Raw genomic sequence first — 12,196 nt, 5'->3', positions numbered from 1 at the left:
TAAAGTCTCGTTTTTTTTTTGCTATAAAAATAATAAACATGTTAGACTTACCTCCTCTGTGTCGTGGATTTGCACAGAGCAGCCGAAATCATCCTCTGCTTTGGTCCCTCTTCTGTGATTCTGGCCCCTCCCTCCTGTTCAGTGCCCCCACAGCAAGTAGCTTGCTATGGGGGTACCCGAGTTGAGTCACAGCTCCCTGTGTCCATTCAGACACAGAGCCCTGACCCAGCCCCGCCTCCTCTCTCCTATGACTGGCTAGCTGACTTTGATTGACAGCAGCAGGAGCCAGTGGAGAATATGGATGGCTGAGACACTCGAAGACATCGTTAGACAGAGAGGGACCATAGGTAGGTGTTAGGGGGGGGGGGGGGGGGCTGAGAGGGGACTGTTGCACACAGAAGGCTTTTTATAGAATGCATTAAGATAAAAAAAACTTCTGCCTTTACAACCCCTTTAACTGTTGTCTCACCATAGTGGAAAGCATTGCAAAAAAAGAGTTGTGTGGACAAACTTTGTCAATGAATGCTTCATTTTGCATTTAAACACAGTGCTACTTGAACACATGCGTTCAAACTCAAAACACTGTGTGTTTTACCTGCTTTTCTTGACTATTAACAGATCTCAACAGGCCCTCAAAGAAACCCAAAACATTTCAAACACATCCTCCACACTACACAATTAAAGTTTGTTTCAGAAGGAAAAACACAAAGGGGGGGATTTACTAAAGCTGGAGCATTCAGAATCTGGTGCCGCTGTGCATGGTAGCCAATCAGCTTCTAACTTTAGCTTTTTCAATAAAGCTTTGATAATAAAACCTGGAAGACGATTGGTTTCTATGCAAAGCTGCTCCAGATTTTGCATGCTCCAGTTTTACTAAATCTCCCCTAAAGTCCATCAACACAAGCCTTTACATTAGGGTTTCCCAAAGTGGTTGATGGGACTATGATGGGGAAATTGCACGTTTCATATTTCCTTATTTAAAGTCGTCTAGTGCAGTGGTCATCAACCCTGTCCTCATGGCCCATTAACAGGCCAGGTTTGCAAGATAACTGAAGTACATCACAGCTGATATCATTTACTGCTCAGTGATTGCAGTATTCTAGTCTGCATCTCCCCAAGGAAATACATAAAACCTGGCCTGTTATTGGGCCCTGAGGACAGGGTTGATGACCACTGCTCTAGTTGTCTCACAATATCTAAGAGAGCAAGTCTCCAAAGTCTAGTTATCTTCATGACTTCATGCTATAGGAATGACATTGTAACCTATCTATATGGACAAGCCAGCCGTCTAATCTCCTTTCAGGAATATCCTATCTTTCTTAGGAGGTCATTTTGCTTTAATGGGGGTGAGTTGACCATTTTTTAAATTTGAGTCCTGTATATACTATAGCTAGAATTGTAACAATTGTCTCACCTCAGAGCAGCCATGAGGCATGCATCTGATCTGGTCATGGGCCACACCACCATGGACCATGAATGGTGGGATCCATGCCGCAAATAGCATCTTTAGTATAACAAGTATTCTTGTTATATTTTCTATTATTATCTGTCATTACTTAATTAAATGTTATACTTCTACGTTTTTGTGTAATCTCTCTTTGCACATTTTGAATACAACCCCAAAAACCTAAACTTAGTGATAAAACAGACTATTCAAGGATTCCACAAATAGCTGGAGGTCAAAAGGAGGTGAGTAAGTGTCTAGGAGTCAGTAGGTGTTGGTTAATAAATAAAGGTTAATCGGGATCATTTAATCTTGTTTAGGTCTTCATACAGCTCCAGGATAGTCTTTTATCCTAAAAGAAATGTGGCCAGTGGCAAAACAGTGTTTCTTAACCCCCCTGACGGTATTCCCGAGTCTGGATCGGGGTGGAATTTTTATGCCAAAAGCGGTAACCCCGAGCCAGACTCGGGACCGCATCGCTGGATCCAGGAGGACGCTTACTTACCTTCTCCCTTGGATCCAGGGTCCCCCCGCTGTACGAGCGAGTCTTTCTCGCCGAATCATCACATCGCCGATCTCCGTGCCCTGCGAGCGTTGCGACACACGGGGACGGAGATCGGCGCCAAATTCATAAGGTGAAATACACAGTATACATACAGTATAAGGTAATCTTACAGATTACATTGCTGTATGTAATTATTTCACATCCCCTTTGTCCCTAGTGGTCTGCCCAGTGTCCTGCGTGCAGTTTTATATTATATTATATATATATATATATATATATATATATATATATATATATATATATATATTATATTATATTATAAAAACTGTTCTTTATGCCTGGAAACTGGAGATTGTCCATAGCAACCAAAACTGTCCCTTTACATCAAAAATGATTTTAGACCAGCTAGAAAACAGCGATAATAAATTAGAATCACTCGCAGAATTTGCGATTTGTGGGGAGATCCGTCATCAAATACTGAAAAGTAATGACAGTGACAATTCTGCAACTGAGCAAATGTCAGTGTTTTTGTTTTGATTACATTATTGAATAATTTTTATTATTGTTATATTATTATTTGGTACAATTATTTATAATTATTTATTATATTATAATTTATGATTTAATTTTTCAAACTTTATCATACCCGGGATGTCTGCTAGACTCTGGTTTGGACAGATTTAAGTGAGTTATTGCTAAAAATGACAGGACTACAATATAAAACACCAAATTTTCATGCAAAATAATTGTACCGCTTTCAGCACCTAAAATCCGAAATAATCGTACCGCCAGGGAGGTTAATGTTGGATGGTCAGCCACCAGGAAGGGTAACCTTGAGTTGTCTCAATCAGCTGTGTATTGATAGTGACCTCATTGACAAGTGCTATTTGCATTATGACGGGGGCCTTCCATCCTCCCATAGGCGTAGTACTCCTGTTTACTTCCTATACCGGTGATGGCGAACCTTGGCACTCCAGATGTTTTGGAACTACATTTCCCATGATGCTCAACTACACTGCAGAGTGCCTAAGCATCATGGGAAATGTAGTTCCAAAACATCTGGAGTGCCAAGGTTTGCCATCACTGTCCTATACTAAGCACGCTTCCTCATCTGGAGGGCCAGTACATTCTTAACACCCATAATAATTAGATATCGTTCATATTTTACATATTATCTATTTTATATTAAGCTATTAATATTAGTAGTACTATTGGTTAAAAGTAGTGCTTATTTAATTGGTTTAGTAAAATGAATGTTTAGCAGAGGATGACCACTTTGAATCTTCATAAGGTGTCGATAAGCTGAAGAGTCTGAGAACCTTGCTTTACATGTTTCTTCTCAGATGCTTTCTACTGTGCTCATGAAGACAGTCAAGAATTAGCTTCCAGTACAGCAGAGCTAATAATAGCAAAGTATCCATGAACCCACCTTGTACCTACCTACTGCCATGCAGAACGTTGTTGACCAATTTAGCACTTCATGATCCCTTATTAAATATCAAGGGACAACGTCTATGTGTTCTGGTCTAAAAGAAGTGTTAACAGCCTTTCCTTATTACTCTAGAACACTCCAGGCTCTGGACTTCATGACATGCCTAATCAGTTTGACTTTTTTTCCCTTCCAACTGCCTTTTGACTGCACATCGTTTAATAAATTGATTTATGTCTGTAAGAGTAACAGAGTAATGTGTGCGCCTGACTTGACCTTATCGATACTTCTATCAAAACGTAAACCCAGCTGTAATTTACAGTCAGCACTGAGCCAAGCACTTCTACAGAGCATATTAACTCTTATCGGTGACAATTTGAAGCAAAGCTGTCACCCAATAAAAAAAAAAGGGTTTAAATATGGGAACCTATCAGGGGGTTCTGATCCTGGCAAAGCTCCTTTTGTGTGTCTGGGGAAACCCAAACATAGGCACACTTTTTTTGTAATCCATGACTTAGCTTCAAGGCAGAGCTTTGGTAAATTTTCCAACAAAACCCAATGCAATGTGCATATCATTAATCTAGAATGGGGTCTCAAACTGGTGGCCTTCCAGCTGTTGCCAAACTACAAGTCCCACGAGGCATTGCAAGGCTGACAGTTACAAGCATGACCTCTACGGGCAGAGGCATGGTGGGACTTGTAGTTTTGAAACAGCTGGAGGGTCACCAGTTTGAGACCCCTGATCTAGAAGGTGCACAAAACCAAGATCTCTGTGGTGATCAACACAAAAATATGTATGTGAAAAAATAAAGTTAACTCATATTAAACTGTTAGCCCTTGTACACACAGTTGGAGATTCCGACGGAATGTGTCCGATCGGACCCTTTTGTCGGATATTCCGACTGTGTGTGGTCTACATCGGACTGTTTCCGTCGGAGTATCCGACGGACCAAGTTTTCCAACTTGTTGCTAAAATTTTCCAACAAAATGCTCCGATCGGACATACTCCGATCATGTGTAGAGAATTCCGATCGGACAAAGTGCCATGCTCAGATCAAATTCCTACACCAAAGCTATTGGCTACTAGCCTGAACGTAGTCCCATCGTAACGAAATAACGTCATCACGTCGGATTTTCCGACAACTTTATCCGACCGTGTGTATGCAACAGTTTCGGACAAAATCAGTCGGACAAAATCCATTGGACAAAATCCGACGGATTTGGTTGTCGGAATCTCCGACCGTGTGTACAAGGTCTTATATACAATGCGCATCAATTAAATAGTGAAATAGCAATCCTATAACATATAATTCAGGTATGCATAACAAAGGAAGAAACTTCAAAGAGAAACGTATACAAGTCCAAATTTGAAATCTTGAAAATGGACATTCGATGCACCAGGTGAAGCGTGCAGAGGGTGAGGCCAGTGCCATATGATGTTGTACACCCGTTATTGTTCCCTGGTGTGGTGTGGTGTGTTTTGCCTGTGTTACTCTAACTCATTGGTGCTCAACCCATGGCCCTCCAGCTGTTGTGGAACTAGAAGTCGCATGCGCCATTACAAGGTTGACAGTTAAAGTGGTTGTAAACCCTTACAAACCACTTTGACCTACAGGTAAGCCTTAATCTAGGCTTACCTGTAGGTCCAAGAAATATCTCCTAAACCTACACGGTTTAGGAGATATTTGCCGAAAGACAGGCACCGCATGCGCCGAAGACAGTGGCACGCAGGCGCACTGAGCGTGCTGCTGTCAACGGTGATATACCGGGAGTGGCGTCATCGCTGCTTCGCCGAATGACAGCGGCGGAGCAGCGAGACCCACCGAGAAGATGGATGCTCCGGACTACAAGGGACAGCGGTGACTTCGCTGGCTCCTGTGTCAGGTAAGTGACAGATAATGGACTACTATGCGATGTGATGCATAGTAGTCCATTATGCTTTACCTTTGCAGGGAATCAAAGAGGAAGTAAACTCATCAGGGTTAACTTCCTCTTTAAGCCCCATACACACTATCAAGATTTTCTGCTGAGTTTATCCTTCAGATTGACCAAAACCATGTAGTAGAAGGGCCTGCCTGATTGCATAAACATTGAAATTCCTAAGGTTTGACCTCATATGATAAGGTTTTGGTAAATCTGAAGGAAAAACTCAGCAAAAAATCTGATAGTGTGTATGGGGCTTTACAAGCATGACTCCCAAAGGCAGAGGCATGATGAGAGTTGAAGTTCCGCAACAGCTGGAGGGTCACAGATTGAGCACCCATGTTCTAACTTTTGTGAATATATCTACTCTTAATAAATGCTCGATGGTTCTTTGTTCTTTCTCCTACCCGTCTTTACTTTGAGGTGCTGGCTTTGGATTACCAGTGAAGGACTATGGAGGTGGTGGAGTCAGTGGTATCCTGAGTGGTGCCCCCCCCCCCCCCCCCGATTGTATGATTTCTGCTCTGTTGATCTCTTATCATTTGGAGATCATTACTGTTTGGTAAGGGAACTGGCATATTTGACTGTGAGGTGGTTTGGGATTCTTACACGTGGACTTTCATCATTTTTAAGATTTCACATTATATATTTCTCTTTGAATTTTATTTCTTTGTTATGCAATTATATGTCATGGGACTGCTATTTCATGATTTACTTGCTGCACATTGTTCATTATGGTTTAATATGAGTGAACTTTATTTTTTCACACATTACTACAGAGATATTGGTTTTGCGCACCTTTTATATGAATACATTTTTGGAATTCCTTTGTGCCCGGAATATAGGTTGCTGCATAACTTCTTTTTGCTCTAAGCGCACAGTTGTTTTCTGTGTTCATACAGGAGTTGATTTACTAAAACTGGAGAGTGCAAAATTGTCAAACCCTAATGGAACAAGCTGACGTTAGAAGCTGATTGGCTACCATGCACTGCTGCACCAGATTTTGCACTCACCAGATTTAGTAAATCATCCCCACATTGTGCATATCAGCGGCCTATAAATTCCTTCTTTTTTTTTTTGGAAGACAGTTTTGCATTTAACCTGAACACTAAGGGCACTTTAACACTGAGGCAGTTAGCGGTAAAGCACCACTAATTTTATCGGCGCTTTACCTTCAATTTAACTGTGCTTTTAGGCCACTAGCGGGGCACTTTTAAACCCTCGCTAGCGGCCAATAAGGGTTAAAAGCACCCGAAAAGCACAGCTTATTTCAATGGCAGGGGAGGTTTAGGAGTGCTAAATACAGCGCTCCGGCACCGCCTGAAAACTGCAACCTAAACTTCAGGTTTAAATGTGTTTCTTTTAAATGCAAGTGGTGTATGTACCTTAATTTGACTTGGTATCAGCCCTTTGCAGTTCTGCAGAGCAAAGCTAAAAGAGAGGAAGAGAGAAGTAACACCAGGAGCCAATCAGGTGTGCTGCAGTGTAAGGAACATACTGATAGGAGGAGAGAGTAGAGTGACAGAGAGATGAGCTTATCAGTGTGCTGCTTCTCCCTTCACTGTCCCGTCACAGGGTGGGGGTGGAGAACTGTAAGTTGAAAAGCACAGCATTTAACAATCAGGTCCCCTCTCCTGGCTAGACAGGGTTGTGCTGTGGGGCAGAGCTGTCTACAACTCCAAACTGGATGGAGAGATTACAAAATTGTTTTTTTTTTTTTTGCCAGGGAAAACAGCTTTCTTATACACTATATTACCAAAAGTATTAAGACACCTTCCTTTACAAGACATAAATTTTAATGGCATCCAGTCTTAGTTCGTACGGTTCAATATTGAGTTGACCCACCCTTTTCCTGCTATAACAGCTTCAGGTCTTCTGGGAAGGCCGTCCACAAGGTTTAGGAGTGTGGCTATGGGAGTGTTTGACCATTCTTCCAGAAGTGCATTTGTGAGATGGATAAGAAGACCTGGCTCTCAGTCTCCCCTCTAATTCATCTTATCGGGTTGAGGTCAGGAAAGTCATGTTCCTCCACCCCAAACTCGCTCATCCATGTCTTTATGGACCTTGCTTTGTGCACTGGTCCAAATAATTTGGTGGAGGGGGGATTATGGTGTGGGGGTTGTTTTTCAGGGGTTGGGCTTGGCCCCTTAGTTCCAGTGAAGGGAATTCTTAAGGCGTCAGAATACCAAGACATTTTGGACAATTTCATGCTCCCAACTTTGTGGGAACAGTTTGGGGATGGCCCCTTCCTGTTCCAACATGACTGCGCACCAGTGCACATAAAAGGTCCATAAAGACATGGATGAGTGAGTTTGGGGTGGAGGAACTCGACTGGCCTGCATAGAGTCCTGATATCAACCCGATAGAACACCTTTGGGATGAATTAGAGCGGAGACTGTGAGCCAGGCCTTCTCGTCCAATATTAGAATCTGACCTCACAAATGCGCTTCTGGAAGAATGGTCAAACCTTGTGGACAGCCTTCCCAGAAGAGTTGAAGCTGTTATAGCTACAAAGAGCTGGCCAACTCAATACTGAACCCTACAGACTAAGACTGGGATGCCATTAAAGTTCATGTGTGTGTAAAGGCAGATGTCCCAATACTTTTGGTAATATAGTGTATGTATTTCACCTGTGTGTTTAGCTGTTTCACTGAAGTTAAAATTTTAAGTCAGAATCAACCATTTTCATATTTTCAGCCTGTGTTATTTTGGTGTGCATTGCTTTGCAACTGTTACAATAATTTAATAGGGCTCGTTTACTAAAGGGCGTTGATTTACCGAGCGAATGACTGGGTGACTGGAGAAGAGGCCATTTCAACTTATTCCCACTAAAAAGTGAACACTCTCGACTCCATTACTAGAGAAGTTAATTACAAAAAAAAAAAAGTTCACTTAGCTTAGTGAATAAGGTGAAGCTGTAATTAGGTCATTCATGAGATCATGTGCGAGCAAAAATCTTCCATGTGTTTGGTATTAAAAAAAAACATAGATTATTAATTCTCTACTCCACTCTTCACAAATTATCTTTACGAAAAGATACCTTTTTTTTTGTCTTCATCTCGGCATCCTCAACAGTTTTAAGAGGTTAGTAAAATAGTAGACCCATATCTGAGGTTATACTTTGTGTGTTACTGATCTCTTGTCTACATCCTGAGGATTAGCAGTACAACTTGCACATATCTGAATAGGGTAAACCCCAATGCCCCATGCCCCAAGTTTTTTTTTACTGCTGCTTCAGCCTTGCAGAACTGGAACACACTGAAGAAGAGGATTAGCCATTTAGGCCTTCATTAGGCCCATAAACAGTAATGCCGCGTACACATGATCAGGGAATGTTGGATGTGAACTTGTTGGCGGTAAGTCCGACCATGTGTATGCTCCATTGGACATTTGTTGTCGGACTTTCTGGCAGTACAATCAGTGCTTAGTGGTGTTGTTAATGAATTTTTATTGTGTTAAATAGTTCTGGGAAGTGTTAAAAACGTTTTTCTTTCCCCCTTTGCTTCCTGTCCTGGAAACGTAACAGGAAATTATGAGGAAATTTCTCTACAGTGAACAACATTTCCATCTTGTCACAGCAACAAGTGTCCCACAGTGGAGGATTTTTCCCGATCCCTGGCCCTGGTGACTACTTCAAATTTGTGTATTTTCCATGAATTTCTTTCTCGGTGACAGTGGTCATTAGTAATGATAAGCTGAGGTTCAGGCTGAAGTTGGGCCCGTGGGAAGCTATCACATGATAGCAGGACACCGGATAAATAAGCAGTGGCCTGGGAATGTGGATGCTGGTGACATCATTGACCCAATATGGCCACATGGCTTTCATGTGATAGATTCCCAATCAAGTCACTAGTAATGATAAGCTATGGATAAGGTTGAAGTGGGGCCCGCATGAAGCTATAGCATGATAGCAGGCCACTGGCCCAATGAGTTGTGGCCTAGGAATGTGGATGCCGGTGACATCATTGACTCAATATGGCCTCATGGCTATTATGTGACAGTTTTGGTTATGTACTCGTACTCGGGATGGAGGTACATACAATGTGCCTCATTTAAAGTCCCAACCCCCCCCCCCCCCCTTTTTTGATTCATGGCTGTTATGTGACATTTGCCCAATATAGGCACTAGTATTGATAAGCTAAAGTTTGGGTTGTAAGTGCAGCCCACGAGAAACTATCACATGAGCTGTTGCCTGTGACTGTGAATGCTGGTGACATTATTGGCCCAATATGGCCACATGGCTATCATGTGACAGTTTCCCAATCTACTCACTAGTCACTAGAAATTATGAGCTAAGGTTTGGGTTGAAGTGGGGCTCATGGGAAGCTATCACATGATATCGGGCCACCGGCACAATAAGCTGTGGCCTGAGAATGTGGATGGCAGTGACATCATTGACCCAATATGGCCACATGGCTATAATGTGACAGTTTCCCAATCTAGTCACTAGTAATGATAAACTAAGGCTCGGGCTGAAGTGGAGCCCGCAGGAAGCTATCGCATGATAGCAGGCCACCGGCCCAATAAGTTGTGGCCTGAGAATGTGGATGCTGGTGATATTATTGACCCAATATGGCCTCATGGCTATTATGCGACAGTTTTGGTTACGTACTTATACTCGAGATGTAGGTACATACAATGTGCCTCATTTAAAGTCCCAAACCCCTCCCCCCTTTTTGATTCATGGCTATTATTTGACAGTTGCCCAATATAGGCACTAGTATTGATAAGCTAAAGTTTGGGTTGTAAGTGCGGCCCACGGGAAACTATGACATGAGCTGTTGCCTGTGACTGTGGATGCTGGTGACATTATTGACCCAATATGGCGCCATGGCTATCATATGACAGTTTCCCAATCTACTCACTAGAAATTATGAGCTAAGGTTTGGGTTGAAGTGGGGCCCACAGGAAACTATCACATGATAGCAGGCCACGGGCCCAATAAGCTGTGGCCTGAGAATGTGAATGCCGGTGACATCATTGACCCAATATGGCCACATGGCTACCATGTGACAGTTTCCCAATCTAGTCACTAGTAATGATAAACTAAGGATCAGGCTGAAGTGGAGCCCGCAGGAAGCTATCGCATGATAGCAGGCCACCGGCCCAATAAGCTGTGGCCTGAGAATGTGGATGCTGGTGATATTATTGACCCAATATGGGCACCTTTCTATCATGTGACAGTTTCCACATCTAGTCACTAGTAATAATAAGGTAAGGCTTGGGCTGAAGTGGCATGATAGCGGGCCTCTGGCTCAATAAGCTGTGACCTAGAAATGTGGATGCTAGTGACATCATTAACCCAATATGGCCTCATGGCTATCATGTGACAGTTTCCCAATCTAGTCACTAGAAATGATAAGCTAAGGTTTCCGGCTGAAGTGGGGCCCCCAGGAAGCTATTACATGACAGCAGGCAACTGGCTCAATATGAATGCTGGTGACATCGTTGACTCAATATGGCCGCATGGCTATCACGTGGCAGTTTCCCAATCTAGTCACTAGTAATGATAAGCTAAGGTTCAGGCTGAAGTGGGGCCTGCGGAAAGCTATCACATGATAGCAGGCCACCGGCCAAATAAGCTGTGACCTGGGAATGTGGATGCTGGTGATATGATTGACCCAATATGGCCTAATGGCTATCATGTGACAGTTTTGACCCAAACTAAGTTCGACTCGAACCTTAGCTCTTCATTAGTCACCAGGACAAGTAGAGTTGTAAATCTCCCCAGCTGGAGACAGACAAATCAACAAAAGGGTCGAATCCGTCCCCACTTTATCCAAATGTAAAAAAAAAAAAAGGCACTTGCACACCCTTTAACACCGGTTGTTGACATCAGACGTAAAGACTGATCTGTCAATGATTTTCCCTACTAGTATATATATATATATATATATATATATATATATATATATATAGTGGTGAATTACTAGAGAAGTAGAATGTTTACTTAGGCTAGCAAAGCTGTGTTCACTTCAGTTAACCAATCATGCAAGGAGAAATTCATACTTTTTTTTTTTTTTTAGCGCTCCTATGATTGGTTATTTGATGTAAAATCTGGGCAATCACCAGGCAAAGTAAACTTTATACACCTCAGGTAGGACTACTCCTTAGACCAGCCTTTTTCAACCAGGGAACCCTAGGGTTCTTCCAAAGGCTGCTAGGGGTACCTTGAGAAATTAGCTATTTCTGACTCTTGGATGGACCACCAATGTAAAAAGCATTATTCCCAATGACCATCACACTTAGATACTGTGAGCTGTAGATATAGGCTTTATTAGCATGGGTTCCCTGAGCCTGGGAAGTTATTTTAGGGGTTCCTAATGTTAAAAAAAAAAAAGGATTTTAGACTTTAGTGTGTATTCAGAAGAGCATGCCAACCTTGAGCTCCATCCTGTATGTTTACTTTCCATATTGACAGATCTTTAGAAAGCAGAATAATGTAGATAATTCATCAATCTTCTGCTTAAGGAACATTCATTGTGAAGACCTTGACAACAGAAGACAATTTTTAGCTCATAACCTTTTCACGCTGCTGGTGTTATAGTGACATGTTCGGGGACAAAATATCTATGTGCCGCACTTTCATCTGAACCAGTCAGCAGATTAACGCAGCGAGCTGAACTTATTCACACCCTACAAGTGACACTGACGCCAAGCCCTACATAATTAGCAGTTGAAATTTAACTTTTCCCCCCCTTCTTTTACATAAACGCAATTATTTTCTACAGCGTGTAACATTCTCTATCACCAGTCAAGCTCTTCCATCTCTAAACATTTTGCTTTACACAATATATATATATATATTTTTTTTTTCCAATCGTTATTTGCAAACCGTTAAAAAGATGTTTTAACAATTTTCAGTATAGCGGTAGAAAAAGAAGTAAACAAAAAA

This window comes from Lithobates pipiens, unplaced genomic scaffold (genome assembly GCF_037356315.1).
Source record: "Lithobates pipiens isolate NorthernLeopardFrog02 unplaced genomic scaffold, aLitPip1_a1.2 Scaffold_30, whole genome shotgun sequence".
NCBI lineage: Eukaryota > Metazoa > Chordata > Amphibia > Anura > Ranidae > Lithobates > Lithobates pipiens.
Note: the sequence above shows the minus strand (reverse complement) of the source record.